Source organism: Tupaia chinensis, unplaced genomic scaffold, assembly GCF_000334495.1.
Source record: "Tupaia chinensis unplaced genomic scaffold, TupChi_1.0 Scaffold148049_1, whole genome shotgun sequence".
Lineage (NCBI taxonomy): Eukaryota > Metazoa > Chordata > Mammalia > Scandentia > Tupaiidae > Tupaia > Tupaia belangeri.
The window spans coordinates 3,054,173-3,064,684 of NW_006207899.1; positions in this window are offsets into that span (position 1 = coordinate 3,054,173).

Consider the following 10,512-nt stretch of genomic DNA (forward strand, 5'->3'; position numbering starts at 1 on the left):
AGGGAATATTCAGTAATGTGTTAGATGGGATAGTGGTTATCTCAGTAACATTATGTAAATTTTGATAAATCATAATAAGAGAGGCACTTTGGACCTCTATAAACACATATTGAAGTAAACATTTGGATAAATTGAGGTGTCAAGTTCTCATTATATACAGATAATAATGGTTTTTGAGAAAAATGCATCGACTGAGGGTCAAAAATGATAATATAGAGGCATCACTTCTGTTAGACTTGATTGCCTAAGAGAGCAATGTAGAAAATAATGAAGTCAGTGAAAGAGATAAGAAATAGGCAGCAATAAAAACATTTATAGAAGAATTGTTCTTAAACTGTGGAAGGCTGCATATTGGATCTTACACATGAACAAATGTTCGTCCATTTTGTACCCTTCCCCTAACATGGCTGTCTGCTTCTGTATTCCCGCTTGCTCTTTCCATGAGAAAATAGCTAGTGCTAAAACCGCATCCGGGAGGACATCCTGTACCTGCTACTGTCTTTGCTAACTAGCCTGAAACCCTTTTGTTTAGCAATGTAATTGCTTACATGGAAACCCTACTCCCCTCAGAAATAATTAACTTGTTTGATTCAGCTTCTGTAACTGCTTGCATAGAAACCCCTGGTAACTGACCACCTATAAAAAGACTACTCCAAGGGGTCTACAGTTCTGACTCTCTGTGCCCCCCTACCTCCCCCCTAAGCCTCAGACTGTAGTCACTGGCCAGCTAATGAAGACTCCCTTTAAACTTAATCTGACTTTGGTGGTCATTCATTCGGTGGCACTCTACAACAAAACTACAAGTTTGAACTTCGTCTTCAACAATATTTAAGGTAATTATTTATTGCCAATGACTACTCATGATTATTTGCATTGCTTATAAACTGGGACATTTGAACCCAAATATAGTTTATAATAGATACTGGACTCTTCATTTACTAGATGTGGATTCTTGAAGATCAGGTATTTAATTATCGACAATTATAGCCCAATCATAATTACCTAATATATGTGCAGGCTAGATTGCAAGATAAAATTCTTCTATGAATGTAACCTAGTTTGTGCTGAAGATGCTTTCTATAATAAAGAGAAACTTTTATTTTCGGGGGGGGGAGGTTTTTTGCTATAGGGCACGTGTGCTCACCAGAAAGCAAGAAATCACCCGCCCCCAGGCGGGGGGATGGCCACACCGCAATCCCTTCTCCTCCATTCTCCTCAGGATCTTGGGCACGCACACACATGTGCCAGGCGTGAGTTTAAGCCACCGGGTCCGGGACTTGAACCGTGGTAGGCTACATGGGTGTTCAGCGACATAGCCATTACGCTAATTGCTGGTCCCAAAAAGAAACTCTTAATATCTTACCCAGATGATCAATTTTGAGAATTGATTGTTGTTATGTATATGAATGATTTTGATTGCATTGTTTTAATTTTCTGGGATTTATGTTCCTTATTTATAAGAGAACAATTTCTATATATAGAGAGAGATGAAACAAGAATTAAATATAACAAATATAAAGGTTTTATAAGCTATTTATTTGTGTTTTGTAAGTTAAGTAAAAATATTTTACAATTCATTCTCTGTTCTGATATCTCAATAAGAAGCTATGAGAGGATGTTAATTAGCATAGAACTCATACATTCATGAATTTATAGTGCTTTTTATTTTATTATTATTATTATTATTAATATAATATAATATTATTATTTTTTAATCTGACCAGAGAGAGACAAAAAGAGAGAGAAAGGGAAAGTGAGAAAGTGAGGTGCCAGGTCCAAGACTTGAACCTGGTTGACCATGTGGAAGTGCAGCACCTTAACCACCACTTCACCTGCTGGTCCCTATAGTGCTTTTACATTCTTCAGGCCTTAAGGAATTGCTGGACATAAGCTAACAGTGTCATACCTTAATATAGTGTACCAATTTAGCCAAATTTTATGATCATGCTTAACTCTCAATGGGTGTTACAATGTGTTTTAAAACCTTGGTTTTTTCTGAGACAGAATTTTTTCCTCTTAAAAATATTTATGTGGAAAATTCTACTTCATATCCTAAAACTAAGGAAACTTACTGGGCTCATGAGATTTGATAGTTAACAGAGTAAATTGCCATCCCTGAAACATACTCTATTATCTCTGTGATTATGGACAAGTTTATATTACCTCTTTAAACTCCAGTTTGTATAATAGTAATGAAATCCATACATGCATTTGCACACACACACACACGCACACACAAACTAAAATAAAAGAAAACCTACTAGTCAACTTACAGAGTATAAGAGGATGACTAAGAGATCTAAAATGCCTGACACAATACTTGTCACAAAAATAAGCTCTCTGAAATGAGATATTAGCCATTTAATAAGTCTATACATATATTTGATTTCGGAGTTAGCATGAAATGATGAGAAGTCCATGACTCTAATCTCCATCCTCTACATATTCTTTGTGACTATTAACTCTGCAGAAAAGAAATGATCTGTATAGTTGTACTTCAAACCTGTTACATGCAAATCACAAGAAACCATCATTAATGATGTGGTTTTATGTTACTTAAAAATAAAGTAGTGGGGGCCAGCAGTTGACATGGTAGTGTATGTTAGTATCTTTGACTTAGCTAATATGCATTGTATTTATTCTGGGAAAAACCAAGTTGTACGTTGTAAAGATGTACAATTATTAAATGTAAACTTTTAAAAAGACCAAAAAAAGAAAAGAAAAAATTTAAAATAAAAAGTGAAAGAATTTAGAGGATTTTTTTCAGGATCTCAGTGAAGTAAAGTTAATGGGCACTACTAAATCAATTTTATTGTGTTATATGTAATTAATATATTAGTTAATATATTTTAAATATAATTATGAGATATAAAGTTTACAATTGGCAAATTAAGGGAATGGGAAAAACAGAAACATAGATTTGTGGTAACTGTGAGATAGACAATAGGGAAGCACAAAACTACAAATTATAATCTAAGTAAATTATATTGTCAAGAAAATATTTTCATTAGAATAGAAGACTAATTGACATTTTTAAAAGAATTATTTACTGGTTTTTATTTTTATTACTATTACTATTATTATTAAACTTGCTATAGGGCATGTATATTCACTAGAGAGAAAGCCACCACTCTGAGACTTGAACTTTGTTGGTTATGTGGAAGTTCCACATCTTAACCACCACATCACCTGCTGACAGTTAAAACTGCAATATTCTAAGCAATTAAGAGGTTATTAGAGAAAGAGTAGCTCATAAATAATTCCCAAAATAGTTAAGATGTTATTAACAAATATTAAGAAAAAGTAAGACACTGTGGAATCAGGGGGAAATATTTCATAAGGAGAGGATGATCGACATTTATTACTGCTCAAATATGTAGCAAAACAAAGATTGAGTTGTGTCCAGTGGATTTAGAAACATCACTCATGGTCTTGTTAGAGTAGTTTCAAGGTTCAGAAAGAAAAGGAGTTAGAAAAAAAAAGAAGAAGAAGAAGAAGAAGAAGAAATAGGTAGAAAAATGTGCTACCATGCACTAAATTCAGTCAATTTTAGGGCTATGAAAAACTATTAGGTAAACCAGGATTTGTTACCAAATAACTTGAAAAATAAAAATTTGTTACAGTTTTTAATTGGAATTTGACATGAGTTATGTAGTAGCTAAATGGGAATATTCTTGAGTGATGCACAGAACAGTATTTATAATGGGATGCGGGAGAGAAATAATGTTAAGAAAAGGCAGGATACATTTTTCAGTGAAAACTCAATTAAGAAGTCATTCATTTTCTAAAAAGATTTTTAAAATAGCTCCTTACCAATGCAGTGCCCAGAGAATATTGATAATGTAGACTATAAAAGCAGAGATTAAAGAACACACATTGTTGTAAAACCTTAAGGAAAAAGAAATAGCAAAGGCTAGAGCCACTAATCAAAATTTGTTAAGAACTGTTTTAGAAGGAAGATTGAGCAAAGTTTTATATAAAAGCTAAGAGAAAGGTTCTAAATGAAGAAAACAATTGCTTCAATGGTAGGGAGTTGAGATTTGTGAAAAAATGCTGGAATGTCAGTAGAACCCCAGAGGAATTCTCCCCCCAAAAAAGACTACCCAACTAATCACTTGAAATCTGCTTAAGCTTTCATGACTTGTCTACATGGTAATGTTGACAATATTATACTCTCAGTAATCAGTACTGGAATTTTTTTTTAATTGGGATATATACTTTTAAAAAACTATTATATAGTTCAGAAAAATCTAAGAATAAGAGGACACCAGTCCAGGAAGAGGCATCAGGCAATGACAGAAAGTTAGAGAAAAGAGAGTGATCTAGTGAGTTGTATATGGCAGATAGTTACAAACAAGTATTTTTGATATGACCTTTTAACTGTAAAGCATTAAAAAGGCAGCTTAGTAATCTTTTCTAATATTTTTTTTTATTAGTATAATCTTGTGGGAACTAGTAAGAGTGCTGCATTTAGTCTTCAGGTGCTTAAAATAAATTTGAAATGGTCTTTATGGGCACTTGTGAAGGAATAAAGAAACCTTTAATTTGTTGAAGTCTTGTGCTTGTCTCTGTAGTTTAATAAATTAAACTGAAGGGTTTGAGACATTTACCTAAATCTCCGATAGGTAAAGTAGATTCTTCTTTTCAAAACTCCTTGATCTATGCTATTAAGAACAACTTAGAAGTTACATGCATAAAACTATTGAATGCTATTATTATAATACATATTTATATTTACAGACATTTAAATGATGTATTCACTTCTATGTCTTATCAGTAAAGTTGGTCAATTATAGCATAACATTATAGTAAATAATTATTATATTAAAATAACCCTATATTAATATTAAATATAAATAAAGTTTTCAGGTATCTTCAAATGAAACTAAATTTTTGAAAATAATAAAATACTAATACAATAAAAATTATGATACATACAATACCAATATGAAGTAAGAAGCAGTCCTTTTAAGATTTATGTCTAGTCATTTTACATTTTGTAAGATCAATAATTAAAAGTAAGACTGATATTTAATTGAACTGATGCTAAAAAGTTATATAAATAAATAAGTATAGAAAATATCTTTTGATTTTTATGGTATCTCAACTAATGTGGTATTAGTAGGGAAATGAAATGCATAGCATCTTGAGGAATAAGTTTTAAGTCTCAGACTATTCTAGATTCAGAAAATGGCTCTGTGGAATTTTCTGACAGAAGTGTGAAAAGAAACAAAAGAAAAACCAATGAAAAAGAAAGTTGAAGAGTGAAACATTTATGGCACAGTAGAATAACAGAAATATATGTGGGAGTACAGTTATGGACTAGTGTATTTGACTTTAGTTCTCAGCTATTCTGAAATTAAATAAAAATATTTTATATATTTCATTGGTATAAAGTAGATGGATTACAGAAGTCAACTTTAAATACTCATCTAACTTGAATCTATTAGATTTCCCGGAATTCAATTTAGTGACTATTATTTAGCATCATAATAAAGAGAAATGTTAAATGGTGTCTAAAAGCAAAAGTCCTTTGGCAATGTTTTTGTGAACCCAGTGTATATTCATCCTTAGCGTTACAAAGAAAAACAATTGACTTCAAAGAAACCTTAAAAAATTATGTAATACTGACCTATACTTCATTATTTAAAGCCTGGAAATATCATTCCATTAATAAATGTCCTACTGTCCCCAGTGAATGTATACATGATTTTATATATATATATATGTGTGTGTGTGTGTGTGTGTATATATAATTATATTATAATATATAAAGTTATATATAATAAAGAATATATACATATAAGATATATGCATGCATATCATAAACATTATACTTTATAGTTTGGCTATGAAAATCTGCTAATTAATCAGTTACATATATATGTTCTCATTAATTTAGCTCTCTCTGTCTCTCTTGTTGTCTTCTCTACAAATATAGATGTGACCTATGTGGCATATTAAGAGAATTTGGGAGGGGAGAGGATAGAGGAGAGAGATTAAAAATAATAACTAGTAAAAGACAACGGCCTTATGTTGGAAAAAAGTGAGACACATTATTGCTCTTATATTAGGTACATAAGGCAAATTATATTATTCAAACTGAAAATATAGTGCAGCATAGGTTTTCTTATACTCAGTTAGTTTTCAGCAATTAAATGCAACAGCACCTGAAGTTTAATTATTTAAATCAAACATCATTTTTTTCCTCACTAAAATGGGATATCATACTACTTTCAACCTGATCTATGATTATGGCACATATTTAAATATATTTTCATTGTCTTTTCACTATGGGCACCCAATTATCCTTAATCTTATCTTAAGTGTTTCCATATATTGCATCTCATGATCAGAAATGTAGCAAAATATTTAATGTGAGTTACTATCATTAGTATACAGTGGTTTGTAAATGAAAGGCTTCAGAACATAGGAAATCTGATTTTTGAATATCAACTTGCTATAAGGGTGTTGTTCTAGGAAGAAATTAGTGAATTTGTGAGGAAGCAGACAACCCATTCATGCTACTGTTGACAAACACAATTATGAAAAGACTTTACATGAAAATTTAAATAAAATAAAAGTCATAATATAACATATAATAGAATTTCAGAATAGGATGACCAAAAGGAAGTGAGGCCAGAATGTTAATGTTTTATTGTTTAAAAACTGCTTTTTCATTCATGATTAAAAATAAAATTTTAGAAAAAAATGTTTAGAAGTTTCAATAAAGTGCAAGAAAACAAGATAGAGACAACCCACAGAATAGGATAAAATATTTACAAACTATACTTCAAATAAAGGTTTGATATCCAGAATATGTAAGGGAACTCACTGGCACAAAAACTAATAATCCAATTTAAAAATGGACAACTGATCTGAAAAGATAACTCTCAAAGGAGACATACTAATGGCTAAAAGCCATATGAAAAAATGTTTGACATGTCCTAATATAAGGGAATGAAAATCAAAATCACAATGAGATTCAGCTAATCCAAGTCAGCAAGGCCATGATCAAAGAAACAAACAAACAAAAAATAACAAGTGCTGATTCGGTCATGGAGAAAAGGGAATCCTCATGCACTGCTGGCAGGAATGTAAATTAATGCAACCAATGTGGAAAACAGAAGTTCCTCAAAAATGTAAATTTATAACTATTTTTCATACCCAGGAAACTGACTCTTGAGTATTTACTCAATGGAGAGGAAATCATTCAAAAAAACACTTGCACAGCCATGTTTATTGCTGCATTGTCCACAATAATGAAGACATGGAATCAATTTAAGTACCCAACAACTGGTGAATGAATTAAAATATGGCATATATGTACAATAAAATACTACTCTGCCAAAAAAAGAGAACAATAACATCCTATTATTAGGCATAAAGTGAGTTAATCTAGAAGATACAATAATGACTGAAAAAAATTAGGTTATGAAAGACAAATACTGTATATCCTCACCTAATATATCATTCATGTCTGCTCTCAGGTAGAGACTGAAGACTCAGTGGCATAGAGAGAAAGTAAGGTAGGTTCCAGAGCTGCATGAGGAAGGAGTAGTTTGGGAAAAAATAACAGACAAAAGAATGAATGTAAACAAGTGAAATAAGTTATAAAGCAGTATATCACAGTGGAGTAAAAATGTCCTTGAAAATTTAATATCTGTTTTTATCCCTCATCTCTCCCAAAGAAAACCACTAGTACAGCTATTATTGAATGTTCATAACACAATGTAATGATCAATGTTGAATTAGATGAATACATCTATTCCTGAATTGATTATTAAACACTGTATGCATGCTTTGAAAAGATATACTGAATCCTCATGAACATGCACAATAATTATATATAAACCAGAATTTTAAAAAATATATAGTTTGATGTAAAGAAAAATAAAAATGAAGAGGAAAAAGTGAAATGTAAATTTTAAATAATATAAAATTAATAAAATAAGAAATTTTGTAATAAAATCAATAATGTACTTTTAGAGATGTTTCTGTGAAAACCGTTTTTAACACTTTGTTGGAATATTAAAAATGTAAATATGTTCTCCCATTCTGCAGGTTTTCTCTTAAATATATTGATCATTTTTTCTTGTGCAGAACCATTTTAGTTTGATGCAGTCCTATTTGTCTATGTTTGCTTTTTATGGTCTACGATTTTGTGATCAGTACCAGAAAAAAAGCCATTGCCTAGAACAATGTTAAGAGGCTGTTTGTCTATATTTAATTCCAGTGGTTTTAAGATTTCAGGTCTTATGCTTAAGTCTTTATCTATTTTGAGTTATGTTTTATGTACGGTGTGAGGTAAGTGTTCAATGTCATTCTTTGGCATGTGCCTATCTAGTTTTCACAGTACATTTCATATTGCAGAGAGCTTTTTGCCCTTTGTGTATTCTTGGTACTTTTGTCAAAGATCAAGTGGAAGTGAATAGATGAATTTATTTCTTGGCTCTCTATTCTGTTCTACTGGTCTATATGTCTGTCTTTACAACAGAAACATACTTTTGGTTATTAAAGATTTGCAGTATATTTTGAAATTAGGTAGTATGATGCTTCCAGTTTTGTTCTTCTTGCTCAAGATTATTTTTATTATTTTGAGTCTTTCATTGCTCCGCATGAATTTTAGGATTGGCAAAAGTTTGAAGAAAAGAAAACCTTTGCACTTTTTCATGGGAATAAGAATGGGTACAGCTTTTACTTGAAATGGCATGTAGGTTCCAAAAAAAATTAAAAATAAAATAATCATTCCACTTTAGAGTGTATATCCAAAGGAAATCAAATTAGTATGCTGAAGATATATGTGTACTCATATATTCATTGCAGCATCATTCACTGTATAGCCAAGATATAGAATCAATCCAAGTGTCTATTGAGAGATGAATGGATAAACAAAATTGTATATATCTGTATATATAACTATACCTGTCTATACACAAACCCTTATTTTATGTGTGTATGTGTGTGTGTGTGTGTGTGTGTGTGTGTGTGTGTGTGTGTAGTCACCTTATGTGGAAAAATCTTTGCAGACATGATTAAATATTTTGAGATGAGAGACTTAGTATGGTTTATCAGTGTGGGTTCAAAATGCAATTAAACATAATGGGTCTTCAAAAAGTTCTCTTATTATGAGAAAACTATTTACGGGTCCAATATGTTGCATGGTATTTAAGGTGCTGGATCCCACATGGCCAACTGCATAGTTCAAGTCCTAAACATGGTGGCTGAAAAACACCGCAGGTACATGTGCGCATGTCCATAATCCCTAAAGGAGGGAGAAATTCAGGAGAAGGGGTTGTAGTATGATTATTTCCCATGTGTGTGAGGGGATGCCTTCTTACTCTCTCTTTGACTCACTCTGTCCCTTCCCAATGAGTAAAGTGCCCCCTGGCAAAAAGCTAATAAATAAATAAATATTTTATGGTTTATATAATAGAATATTATGCAGCCATTATAAAGGAAGCTGGATTTTGGGCTGGTAGGTGCAATGGTCATTAAGGCATTGGACTCCCACATAGCTGACTGCAGTTTGAATCCTAAAGGCATGCTTTCTAGGGAAAAGTCTCTTTTTTCTCTCTGTGTCTGTCTCTTTCTGATGAAATTGAAGAATAAACATAAATAATAAGTAAATAAAATAAGTAAATAATTTTTTAAAAAAACCTAGAAGAATGCCAGATATGGACATGCAATGGTACAGAGAAGCTGCATGTTAGTAATGCATTTTAAGGAACACTGAGCACTTGATGCTGTATATTTTTTAGGACTAAATATGCACACTGAAAATATAAGATATAAATTGAAAATAACTGTGTTACTCAGAGTCTCACAGTGATAAAAACTTTCTAATCACTTATAGACATATTGACCATTTTTTCCTGTTAAGTTACTCGGTCAGAATGATTTTGTGAGTCTGAACTCCAGATACCCTCACCAAACACACCCCACCCTTTTTCTGTGTGTGTGTATGACTTTCAAGTGACAAAGCAACAAAGTGAGAAGGAATTAGCAAAGGAAAGAATAAAAATTCACTAACAACAATGAGTTAAAGGTATTACAAAAAAATCCAGTAAGAACAGAGAAAAATTAACTTTTTAGTGATGCTCTACTGTAGCAGAGAAAAGGCACATAAAAATCAGAAAGCCAAAGCAGTAAAACTGGAAGAAAAAAAAATAAAAGAATAGAAAAGATATAAGAGGACTACCCTAAAAGATTGAGAATATAACTTTCTTTGGATCAGATTTATTGTTTAGAGCAGGACAGGAACATAGAAAATATGTGATTCATATCTTTAAAAAAGGGTAAAACTAGTAATTTCTCCTGAGAAAGTAGAGTTAGCCTTCACAAAGAAGGATGCATCAGCAATAACAATTACTAGATGCTGCTTAAAGGCAAAACTGCCAAATTAAAAATTGCAACATGTGCTCATTACAGAATAATTTTAAGATTCAAAACAAGCAAGAGTACAAAACAGAAAGGAGGCATAAATAGAACCACAAAAAATATGCATTCACA